Genomic DNA, 12,809 nt, shown 5'->3' with positions numbered 1-12,809 from the left:
TTTTCTGCCTGGACCAGCAAGGTCTAAAATGATTCACCATAAACTCTTAATTTTCATTCTTCAAGCAGATAGTATTTTTTCAATCTTGGTTTTATACTTACTTTTAACCAGCCTCATTCATTTATTCATTCAGCAAACCATTGAGCATCTACTGTGTGCTAGGGGTGGAGAATACAGCATTGCAAAAAGGAGTCTTGCTCCCTGAAACCCCTACTGAGTGGGCCAACCTTTGAAGTTGCTAGAATACTGCAGTTGGTGTGTGTATATATATATATATATGTGTGTGTGTGTGTGTCTGTATGTGTGTGTGTATATATATGTGTGTGTGTATATATATATGTGTGTGTGTGTGTGTGTATATATATATAATGAGGCCTCCCAGTTGGTCTGGAGGAGCCAGGCCTGTGGGAGCTGGTGTTTGAATTGAGTCTTGGCAGAGATGGGGGAAATGAATTTCATGGGACAGAAGAGCACGTGGGAGGGAGGTAGTGTGTGTAATGGCTTCTAGCATGGGCTTGGGGGTTCGACATGGAGCAAATCTCTCCGCTGTGGGTGTCTCTGTTACCTCGGGCACATTCCTAACTCCTTGATGCTTGTTTTGTCATCTGGAAAACTGGAAATAATAATACCTACTTCCAAGGGTCCTAATATGTGTAAAGTGCTTAGCATAACACTCAGTGCATAGTAGGCATGAAATGGGTTTGTGATTATGGTTGTGACCGTCGATGAGGCACAAACAAGCAGAGTGTGTTGAGGAAACACCACAGTGTCGTCACAGGAATTCAGCACTGTTGTGAGGGAAGCGGCCAGCCCCGAGGCCAGAACTTAGGTCCCATGAATACCTTACAGATCAGGCAAGGGGCTTGCTGTCTTGCAGCCAGTGGGTCCCATTTGTGTGAACGAAAGCTCACAGTGGTGGTCGTCCATCGTGATGATGGATTGAAGGTGGGAGGTGAGAGATGGGCTGTGAGCCAGGTGGCTGTGAGGATAATCTGGGTCGGCCTTCAGCTTTAACCACATGCACAGGCTGAAAGTGAAGAGATGGGAAAACTGTCCCATGCAAGTGGAAACCAAAAGAGAACAGGGGCAGCTGGACTTACCTCAGACAAAATTGACATCATGTGAAAAACTGCAGCAAGAGATAAAGAAGGTCACCACATTATGTTAAAAGGGTCGGTCCATCAAGAATATACAACAGTTATAAATAGATATGCAACCATCACTGGAGCACCTAAATATATAATATGCAAGTATTACCAGAACTGAAGGGAGAAGTAGACAGCAATACAATAATAGGAGGCGACTTCAGTACCCCACTTTCAACAATGAATACATCATCCAGACAGAAAGTCAATAAGGAAACCGTGGGCTTGAATAACAGTATAAACCCAATGGACTTAACAGACTGCAGAACATTCTGTCCACCAGCAGCAGAATACACATTCTTCTCCCGTGTACACAGCATTCTCCAGGATAAATCATATTAGGCCACAAATCAAGTCTTAGCAAATGTAAGATTGAAATCATATCGAGTATTTTTTCTGACCATAATGATACAAAACTAGAAATCAGTAACAGGAGGAAAATTGGAAAATTCACAAATACGTGGAAATTTAACAATGCATTCCTAAACAACCATTGGGTCAAGGAAGAAATCAAAAGGGAAATAAAAAAATATCTTGAGAGCAACAAAAATGAAAATAAATACTAGAACTTACGGGATTCAGCAAAACCAGTTCTAAGAGTGAATTTTATAAAGAAAATGCCTATATTGGTCAGGCGCGGTAGCTCACACCTGTAATCCCAGCACTTTGAGAGGCTGAGGCGGGTGGATCACCTGAGGTCAGGAGTTCAAGACCAGCCTGGCCAACATGGTGAAACCCTGTCTCTTCTAAAAATACAAAAAATTGCCAGGCATGGTGGCGGGCATCTGTAATCCCAGCTACTTGGGAGGCTAAGGCAGGAGAATCACTTGAATCTGGGAGGTGGAGGTTGCAGTGAGCTGAGATTGCGCCATTGCAATCCAGTCTGGGCAACAAGAGCAAAACTCTCTCAAAAAAAAAAAAAAAAAAAAAAAAAAAAAAAAACGAAAAATGCCTATATTAAGGAAAAAGAAAGATCTCAAACAATCTAACTTTACACCTCACTTTTATTAACAGAATGAAAGAGATCACATGATCATCTCAATAGATACAGAAAAGGCACTGGAAAAATTCAACCTTTCACGATCAAAGCTCTCAGCCAATTAGTATACAAAGAATATATCTCAACATAATAAAAGCCAAACACGACAAGCCCACAGTTAACATCATACTCAACGGTAAAATGCTGAAAGCTTTTCTTCTAAGAAACAGGATAAAGGTGCCCCACTTGTACCACTTACATTCAGCATAAGGCTGGAAGTCCTAACAAGAGGAACCAGATGAGAAAAAGAAACAAAAGGCATCCACATTGGAAAGGAAGAAGTCAAATAATCTGTTTGCAGATGATATGATTTTATATATAGAAAACCCGAGACTGTACCAAAAAACTGTTAGGATAGAAGAATTCAGTAAAGTTGCAGGTTACAAAACCAACATACAGAAATCACTTGTGTTTCCACATAATCTCAACAAGCTATCTGGAAAAGAAATTAAGAGAAAAATCCCATTTACCAAAGCACCAAAAAGAGTAAAATACTTAGGAATAAATTTAACCAAGCAAGTGAGAGCTCTCTACAGTGAAAACTATAAAACATTGATGAAAGAACTTGAAAAAGATACAGTAGATGGAAAGATACTGTGTTCATGGATTGGAAGAGTTATTATTCCTCCAATATTGTACTGGAGCAACCGCACCAACGAGAGTTCTTCTCTGAGGTGGGGAGTCCTGCAGAGGAGCAGGTTTGGTTGTTGATAACAAGTTAAAGAATCAACTAAGACATGCCTGTGGGACCCGCAGGCCTGGGCTGCAGACGGAGATGGAAGCTGGAGTTTTCGAGTGGGGATGTGTGAACTCAGTAGTCGGTGGAGCTGTGTGTGGATGAGACAGCCGGGAGCTGGCCTGGAGAAGGTGGGCAGCTCAGGTGCCTGTGGGGTCTTCCATCAACTGCTTGTCACTTTGTGAGAATGTGGGGCTGTTGTGGTCAGAGTTTTCACAAGAAGGCAGAAACGTCAAACCATGTAAAACAAAGACAAGAATCCTCCTCTCATGGGTTCTTTTTATGCCCCTGTTCTGTCCACAAGCAAGGTTTTGGGTATCCTATAAGGGCAGCTCTGTTTTCCTTGGCATCTCTCTGGCCTCAAGTTCGTGCCCTTGTGGTCCTGATGCTGGAATGGGTTTCCACCTCTATGTGGCCCTGCCCATTGGTGCCTCATCTGACCACGTGGCACTTGATCCTGCCTTTGCCCCGGATGCGGTTTCTTGAATTCTTTTTGCCTCGTGTTCTGTGGCTATGGACTCCTGGCCCTCTGCCTGTTCCCAGTCCTGGATCTGCCAACTAGCTGGGGGTGGAGTTCTTGGGGGTAGTTTGGAGTGGGAGATAAAGGGAAGCCACAGAGGGGCATGCAGAAGAGCTGCAGACTCCAGAGTGGAGGCAGCGGCCCAGGAAGGCACAACCTGGATGCCTGGGCTGGATTAGCTTCCAGCGAACACCACAGCTGAGGCCAGGGAGACGAGATCTAGAATGCGCTCTCTGCCTGCACTTAGCAGGTGGCCACCGACACTGTGAGATGGAAGCCAGGTCCTGTGGGCAGGCTGGAGTGGTGGGTGAGAAAGCAGAGATGGGAGTGTAGGGGGTACATGTCTGTGAAACAGGGAGAGAAGGGTGATGCGGGATTGTGGCTTGAGGGGCTCAGAGCAATGACATGGTCACCGCTGAACACGAGGGGCCTGAGCACACCTCTCTCCCGAGGGAGAAGGTGGAGGAAGGAGGGGCATAGGAGCCAGACCCTGAGCAGGTGGAAGAGGGTGTGACCTGGAGGATGGGTGGATGCATAAGCCGTGCGAGGTGGGGGAGCCACCCTTCCTGCAAGGCAGGGGTGGAGGTGAGGATGGTGCAAGTACGGAAAGCTTTAAGGTAGGAGGGAAGGAAGGTGGCAAATTAATGCCTAATGGACTCTAAAAAGGGAGAAGGCTGTGTCTTGCGAATGGACAGAAGGAGAATGGGGCAGCGGGAGGGACACGGAGTGGGAGGGTTGCCGAGCAGGGTTGAGGGCCCTGCTGGACTGCGCGCTGAAGATCTGTAGCGGAACCAGCCTGCAGTTACATGTACTCTGGGGCACTCAGAAGCTGGGGACGAGAGAGGAGAAGGCAGATGGGCGATTGGTCCACGAGGTGAGGGCAGGGAGGGACAGGCAGGGATGGGGGCTCATGTCGCAGCAGGCGAAGCCATTGCTGGCGTGGACGTGAAGCCAGAGCCAGTTGGGTGGTGTCAGGCCCAGGGTCTGGCTGTTGGTGCAGATTAGAGAAAGGTGAAGTGGGAGAGTGGGAGGCCGGGAGGTCAAGAGGCTGCAGAGGCAAGGTTGAGACATCCACCTGGGGACGCTTCTGGGCGATAATGAGGTGTGAAGGACTGCCCTGGGAGGGGCTGAGAAGGCGCAGGGGAGATGAAGATCTTCCAGGCTGAGAAGTGGGAAAACGCCGTGCAGCAAGAAGAGTTAGGAGGAGCCTGCCGTGGGCAGCGATGGTCCCCTGATGGTAGCTGCTGTGGAGGAGGAGCAGAAACAGTTAATCCTGCCTTATGCTTTTGTCATTTAACTCTCCCATGGGGGTAGATTAAAAACATTCAAGAGTGATTTGCAGTCAACAGTTGTGATACCATCAATGAAAACTGATGTCCACTTTTGAGTAGGATGTAAACTGTTGAGCCGTTTAGAGCAGTGGAGCGATGAGTAACCTCATGGCAGTGGCGACGAGCAGGTGGAAGTTAGATGCTTGTGCACAAATCTGTACCGGGAATACCTCCATACTCCCAGAATGCAGCTATAAATATTAGTATATTATTCTCAAAGAAATAAGGCTCTGTGCAGTAGATAGACTTGTGTATAATTCTAGGAGAAGCCAGAAACGATAGCGGAAGAAATCTATTTTTTATTATTTACTTATTTTTTTTTTAGACTTGCTCTGTTGCCCAGGCTGGAGTGCAATGGCACAATCTTGGCTCACTGCAACCTCAACCTCCCAGGTTCAAGTAATTCTCCTCTTTCAGCCTCCGGAGTACCTGGGATTACAGGCGCCTGCTACCATGCCTGGCTAATTTTTGTACTTTTAGTAGAGAGGAGTTTTCGCCATGTTGGCCAGGCTGCTCTTGAACTCCTGACCTCAGGTAATCTGCCCGCCTCGGCCTCCCAAAGTGCTGGGATTACCGGCATGAGCCACTGCACCCAGCCTTGGAATAAATCTTAAGTATCACATGCAAAATGATAGTAGTGAAAGTAGCAGAGAAAATTCTTGTATGGTAGAAGTAAGGAAGGGAATAGAATATTTAAAGAGTAAAAAAGACATTAGATCAATAAGCTCATTTTTTTTTCCTGGACTTAAATTAGTTTTTTATGGTTGGGTTTAGAAAAAGTGCAGAGCTTAGAAATAAAGGAAATGCTTAGAAAGTACAAATGTTAAGCTTGAAGGAGTGAAGCAATATGCACATTAACAGAGTTAAAAAAATCAATGTGCGTGTTACTTTTGAATGGGAACTACAGCTACTGTTTCTCATGCATTTGAGAAATTATTTATATTTCTCTGTATTTATCATCCTTTAGATAATGCCAATATGATTCAGCTGAGATTTCCGTCACACCTTTTCCTTGTGTGGGTTAGAAACTAAGCCTGTTCTTTTTTTAGGAGACTCTGTTGCCCGGGCTCAGTGCAGTGGCGCAGTCACAGCTCACTGCAGTCTTGACCTCCTGGGCTAAGAGGATCCTCCCACCTTAGCCTCCTGGGTAGTTGGGACTACAGGTATAAGCCACCATTCATGACTAATTTTTTTTTTTTTTGGTAGTGATGAGGTCTTGCCATGTTGCCCAGGCTAATTATTTGTAGTGTATTAAAATTCCTTGATTTATTGGATAGTTTGAACTTTTGGCATAATGCATCCAAACAGCCCAGAGAAATACTTAAGTGAAATTCTGTAAGTCTCTATGCGAGACGATTGCTGATCTCGGTTGGGAAAAGGTGCTTGTAGAGGCTGAACACCAGGGATGCAGCCGTGAGCAGAACAGGCTCGGTCCTCAGCCCCAGTGCAGCCCAGCAGAGAGGAAACATGTCACGTGAGCAGTCACGGCGAGGGCAGCATGTTCGTGAGAGGAAGCACACCGCTGGGGGAGCCCAGACTGAGAGACCTCCCAGAAGAGATGCGTGCTGTAAGAACTGGAGGACCTGGAGGAGTTGGGGCAGGAGGGTACCTTCTCACATCAGCACCCTGTGGGCCTCTTGTGCCTCACCTAGGCCAGGCCCTGGCCAGGGAGAGTGGGAGTGGGTGGGGACCAGCACGACCCACTCTAAGAAAGGAATGATGTTTAGCATGGAGTGGGGGCCATGGAGGGTGAAAGAGGGCAAGTTGCCTGAGGTCAACAGTTCTGAAAATTCTTCCCATGCCACCTGCTGGAAGGAAAAGGTGATGAGCTATTCTTGTGAATTTCTCTGAGACTGAAGTGGAATGATCTCCACTGTCCGTTTTCAGTTTCCCACTGTTCGTTGAGTGTATACTCTGCACTGCACACTATTCTAGGAGCTGGGAGGTGATAAAACATCTGCAAGAACATGCTCCTTGACACTCAGGATCGCACAGCCTTGCTGGGAGATGGATCCCCTAAGGGAAACAGTTGCACTGCAGTCAGAGGCAGTGCTGGGGCCTGGCCAGTGAGACAGAGGAGGACCTTGAGCTCCGTGAGAGTTCTCAGAGCAGAAGGCCCACGCAGCTGGGAGTTGAAGGAGGGTCTGTCCTGGGTTCTTAAGAAATGGGTAATGGAAGTAACAGAGGTGTTCTGGGGTGGGGGGACTGTGTGGACAATGGCCTGCCGTAGGAGCGAGGAGGCGTGAGGGCCCTGAGGGAAGCAGGGCCTGGCCGTAGTGAAACTTTTTGGAAAATGCTGGGAGACAGGTGTGGATACCCAGGGCTGCAGCACTTACAGATGGCCCTGGTGGCTACATGCAGAGTTTTACGATGTTTTAAGAGCTAATGATTAATGCCAGGGCGGGACATACATGTACACAGCACATGCACGTGTGTTCCCGTGGCCCACACCTGTGAGCTGGCCCCTGGCCCCTCTGAGACAGGGGCTTCCCGCCTCGGTTTCTGTGCAGGGCTCAGCGTCAGTCATGCTGCCCTGTGTCATGGGCACAGCTGTCCCTTATCCACTTGCAGGTGTTTTGAACATCAGCATCCGTGATTTAGGTGACAGTCATTCTGGAGAGACCATGGTGACCCATGAACTTGAGTTTGCTGGTCTTGACTAGCCTGATTAGGAAAGAGAGAGGCCCCCACCCCAGAGGCAGTGAGAGGTCTGAGGGAGGCGAAGCGGACCATTGTCATGGAGCAGCCTGGCCACCACTGTTAGTGGCAGCTGCTTGCCCCAGTGGATGTCACTTCTGGCTCAGCACAGCGTGTCCTGTGCATCTTCCTGGCCCAGGCAGTAGCCCCATCCCAGCGTAGGTGCAAGGTGCAGGGCACACACTGGACACGCTGGGTGTGGCCTGACCTCGCCCATCTCAAAGTAGAAGTGAAGTCTTTGGCTGCACCACATACTGAACCTTTCTTTATTTGTTGATCGATTCAACAAATATTTATTGAGCGCTTGAGGGGTTTCCGTCTAAGCCCTATGGGGATGGGGTGAGTATGGTCCTCGCAGGGCAGACGTTGTCTAGTGGAGAGACGACAGATGCACGCTCAGGAGCAGATCCCTGATGAATGCCCCGCGAAGGGTGGCACACAGGAATGAAGCAGGGCCGGGCTTGGGGTGAGTGACTGGGCTGGTCAGGGCAGGCTTCTCTGAGGAGGTGACATTTGAGAACACATCTGAATGGCACAGAGAAGTAAAACGCATCGTGATCTGGATGGAGATCGTCCCGATCAGAGGGACCCTCAGGCGCACAGGCTCTGTGGTGGGAAGCCACCGGTGGCAGGGCAGTGCCTGGTGAGGGAGGGCGGGAGCTGCTGAGTCCGGGAGTGAAGACTGGCTTGTAGACCTCGCTGAGAGGCTTGGGCAGTGAGTGTGGTGGGAATCCATTGGCGGGTTCTGAGCAAGGAGTGTCGTCACCTGACTACGGGGTGGGATGGAAAACTTGTTTAGAGGCTCCTGCAGGTGATCCCGTTTAGAGGCTCCTGCAGGTGATCCCGGGGAGACCACAGTGGCCGGGGCCAAGGCAGGCAGGCTCTGGCTCCGTTACTGTAGGTGATGGGGCTTGCTGATCAACCTCATGCAGGAAGAGTGAGCTAGAGGTGGGGGTGGGGTGGGGGTGGGGAGTGTGTGATGGGGGAGGCAACACGGGAGGGGAGAGGAGGGAGAAAGGAGGAAGACTCCCAGCCTTCTGATCAGAGCAGCTGGGTGACTGTCGGTACCATTCCTGAGAAGGGGAAGTGGGAGGAGGAACAGGTTTTGGGGGAGTTCAGAATGAATTTTTGGATGTGTCCAGTTGGCGAGGTATATTGGACGTCAGAGTGGGGATGTGCCAGGCTGGATATGTGAGTGTGAAGTCAGGGAAGAGGTCAGGCTGGAGAAACGACACACGGTCTGAGTGTTGTGGATGGTATTGGCGGTTGAGGTGCTGGGTGGGATGGAGTTAGTGTTGGAGGAGAGACCTGAAGACTGAGTCCTGGGTTCAGCTTCCTGATAAATAGCCCATCAACCTTGGACTGTGGTTATTTGTGGACTTGTCATCTCTTCTCCACTATATTTTAAGCCCCTTAAAGTTTGGGAACCTGTCTGATAAATATATATATATTTTTTAGTCCCTTAATAGTGAGGAAACTAGCTGAACTAACAGCTGAGACTCATGGACTCGGAGTCCAGGGTTCAGGGTGCCCAGTGAGACCCTGCTTCCAGAGATTTTGAAGCCTTAGCTGAAAGTCAGGTCTGTCTTTTAATCACTACATGGTCTTGAAGCTCGTTAAACATAAATATTTTAAAATTCCTGTGAGATAGACTGTACCTTTATTTTGGGAAAACAGCCAAATTGGCTGTTTATTGGTAAAGGATTTAGAGATATTTACATTTCCTACTATATCCCCAATCTTTAAGGTTCATTAAAAATAATTTAATAGACATTTTTGTAATGTTTTCCAATTTACAAAACAATTTTGCAAATGGCTGTTTCATTTAGTCCTCAGATTTTCTGATACAAGTAATAATCGAAATACCTAGTGCTTAGCATTTTATGATGCAAAACACTTTGATTTATGTGCATGATCTCATTTGATATCCACATTCTTGCTATTCATTTCTGTGAGACTCACACTTCAGTAAAAGCCGCTGTTCTCTGTGTGTGTTCCCAGCTCACATTTGTATGTCTGTGTAGGTGTAATCTGAACATCACATACAGGCTCACATTTTCACATGGATGGATGTGTCATTTTCTATCTGGAACTTCCTTCCTGTCTTATCCCACTGAGGAATTTCTACTTACCCTTCACCCTGTGAGTAGACTTTGTACCTCTCTTAGAAGAAAATGAGGCCGAGATGAGTTTAGGGAAGAGTCCGAGGGGAGCATGCCTGAACCGTTTGTTCCTCCAGTGTGTGGGCGGCCAGGTGTCCTGTTGGCCCTGTAGGGTTTAAACCACAGTTTGGTGGCCATGGCTCTGTCTCACTCAGCGGGCACCTCCCGAGTCTTGCATTGAGCCACCCAGAGTCCTCTTCTTTGGTATCTGTGGTTCCATCCCTGAATGAAAAGAACACAACTTCCTAGAAGCAAACAAATGAACGTAAAAACAACCAGCTTCATTCCTGCAAGGCCCCTGCTGCTGGAAGGAAAACCTGAAATGCCTTTGGTTTATGCGGAGACATTCCAGTTGAGTTTTTTCAGGTGCATTTTTTACCGTTACCCAGTTGCTGACAGCTCATTTTCCCCTCTACCCGCCTCCACTGCAAGCCATCAGCCCTACTCCTTGCCTTCCTCTGCCTGTTCCCGGCTCCATCATTCTCCTGGGCACCCAGAATCCCTGGACCCATGCTGGACACTGCACACATCTTCTCCCTCATCTGCCAGTCACCAAGCCTTGGAGATTCTGAGCTGATTGATTTCTGCGTGTTCGCTGTCCCCAGCCAAGAACATAAGCACAATTTTATGTCCCTTGGCTCCCCTCAGCATCCCCTATCTCATGGCTATGATCGAGAATTTGAAGTTTGGGTTATGATGAATATGTTTTATTTGATCTTAGCTTTTTTAAAAAAGACAAAGCAAATTGGTCCTTATATTTGGTCACCTTTACTTCACACCATTCTCATAGCAACTCCTGGATTCGCTGTCCCTCTTGTTTAACCACGTCTTCTAAAAATGTTCTTGGCGTGGGTCTCTGTGTGGCAAATCTCCTGAGGCCTTGTAAGCCTGAGGACATTTTTATCTCGTCCCTTGTGTTTACCTGAGGGTCTGGCTGGCTTTACTGTTCTTTCCTTCTAGATTCTGAAAATATCAGCGTCTTTCCTGTCTGTGTTGCTGCCAAAAGGCCTCAGTCAGTCCTGTCCTGCCAGGCGGTGCGGCCAGGTCTTCCTCCCCAGCGCCTTGAGGATGCCGTCTGTGACCTTGGGTGTCACACCCAGGTGTCTGCCGGCGAGTTTTCCTGTACTTTCTGTTCTTTGACATCTGTGGACTCTTTTACCTGTGGCTTGTCCTCTTTCCTCAATTCCGGGAAATTAGTTTTCATGATTTCTATACATATTTTCTCCTTCCACTCTTACTGTAACTTCCTTTTGGAATTCTTGTCGCTGGTGTTGGCACGTCTGCTCACCCTCATTTCTTAGCTCTTCTTTTGCGGATCCTGTTTCTTTCTTCCTCCCTCCTTTCCTCTAAGGGCATTCCTCAGTTTTACCTCCAAACAGCAGCTTGCACCTCCTCCATGTCCATTCTACGATTCACCCCTATTGTGATCTTTCTTTCCACGACTTGAGTTTCACATCAGTATTTCTACTTGCTTCTGTGTTATGGTTTCATATTCTTGTTTCATGCTGGGAATATCTGCCATCGCTTTGATGTTATTTTGCATATTTGTGTGTGAATTCTTGGTTCGTCTGTTCCCACCCTTCAGAGCCTTGCTGTTTGGCCCCCGGGAGCAGTCGCTTTGGGGACGCCCTCTCCTTAGGACCACCGTCAGTCCCCCACTTCCCTGGTGAGGCTTCTGCATGTTCCTGATTTACTCCTGGGGATTCTGGCACTGGCTGTCCAAGTCACCAGAGGGGACTGACTGTCCCCAGGTCCCGGCGGGAGGAGAACAGAATTCCAAGCATTGGGTTTATCATGGAAGCCTCCGTTCCAGGCGGGCCCCCAGGTGCAGCTCCGCCATGCCTCTCCCAGGTTCCCGTCTTGATGCCTCTAGGGTCAGTCTCAGGCAGCGGCTCTCGGGATGGGGTCCAGGAGCATCAGCAGTGTGTCAGCCAGGAGCTTGTTAGAAATGCCACACACAGGCCTTTTCCAGGCCTCCTGAGCTGGGAGCTCTGCGGTGGGGCCCAGCACTCTGAAGCTAGCCTTCTGGGCAGCTCTGACGCCCAGCTCTGCGGAGGGATAGGTTCTGTAGATTCCTCCTTTCCATGCCCCCTGCATTTCTTCTCTTGTTCTGCCCCTGCATTTCCTGCCCTGATTCATTCCTTCATCTCAGGCTCTTGCAGAAGCTCTGAGCCTCCTCCCACAGGGGCAATTCTTCCTCAGTCACGTCCTGGCCACAGCTGCCCGCTCACTAGTGCTAAAACATAGCCCTTATCCCCTCTTCCTTGGAAATCTTCGTTCCGATGCAATTAATGATAAATGCTCCTCCCCGGAATTCAAGGCCCTTTGGAAACCGCCCCTGTCCTGCGCATTCACGGCTGTGCCTGCACCTCACCCTCAGTGACTGTCAGCTCCCCTCCCCACCCTGGCGTCTGACTTTGTGCACAGCACCCTCCTGCCGAGATGGCTTCATCCCGTCTGTAGTGATGAAATCCCACTCACCCTCCCGACCCCATTGCAAATTCCTCCAGCTCTGTGAAGCCTGCAACTGGGCTCAGCCTTTCTCCTCTTGGACCCCAACCGTTTGCACTTCTCTTGTCATATTTAGCTTTGTGGGCTTTTGTGTGCTTCTGTTTTATGGTTTCATATGACTTTGGGGAGGTAGAGACTTTCTTATGCTTATTTTTATCAATGCATTGCCTACCTCATCGTCTTATGCATATGGAGGCTCAGCATTGAATTAATGGAATCATTTCTAAATAAACTAGTGAAGGAGTACCTGCCGAAAAGGATTACTGAGTAAAAAGGAAACTAATATTAGTCTTTTGGTGCTTATACAAATGCATATTATTTGCTAATAAATCCTGGTTTGTTTTCCAAGTATTGTTCTAACAATATGGGCCAATTTGTATTAATTTTAGCTGTTATTAGTTAAAATTAATTGAACACTAACCAAGAGTGTAACATGTTCTCAAGAGCCTCTGAGCACTTGTATATAATTAAAAATATACTTTAATTAAAAAATCTAAAAGTGGAAAGCAAGTCTAATCCTGGAAGAGCAGCTCCCGTCGGGTTTAATTGGCCCGTTTGGATACCACTTGCTTATGATGAGCACTGTTTGTCCAGCAGTCTGTGCACTAGTCGTAGTGTAGGCACAAATACTTGCTACTGGTCCTCAAGTCTCTATCCCATTTCTTCTT

At 48.0% G+C, this 12,809-nt stretch overlaps 3 protein-coding genes across 15 annotated transcripts in view; 1 reads left to right on the top strand and 2 right to left on the bottom strand.

Moving 5' to 3' along the window:
- Positions 1 to 12,809, bottom strand: part of ADI1 (acireductone dioxygenase 1) — an 847,802-nt gene that overhangs the window by 261,779 nt on the left and 573,214 nt on the right. The window lies entirely within an intron of this gene.
- Positions 1 to 12,809, top strand: part of DCDC2C (doublecortin domain containing 2C) — a 135,929-nt gene that overhangs the window by 41,279 nt on the left and 81,841 nt on the right. The window lies entirely within an intron of this gene.
- The window catches only part of EIPR1 (EARP complex and GARP complex interacting protein 1), a 579,020-nt gene that overhangs the window by 556,357 nt on the left and 9,854 nt on the right, over positions 1 to 12,809 (bottom strand). The gene's annotated exons all lie outside the window — the stretch shown is intronic.

The sequence above is a fragment of the Macaca thibetana genome, chromosome 13 (assembly GCF_024542745.1).
Source record: "Macaca thibetana thibetana isolate TM-01 chromosome 13, ASM2454274v1, whole genome shotgun sequence".
In the NCBI taxonomy this organism is placed as follows: domain Eukaryota; kingdom Metazoa; phylum Chordata; class Mammalia; order Primates; family Cercopithecidae; genus Macaca; species Macaca thibetana.
Note: the sequence above shows the minus strand (reverse complement) of the source record. Positions and strands in the feature narration are given on the sequence as shown.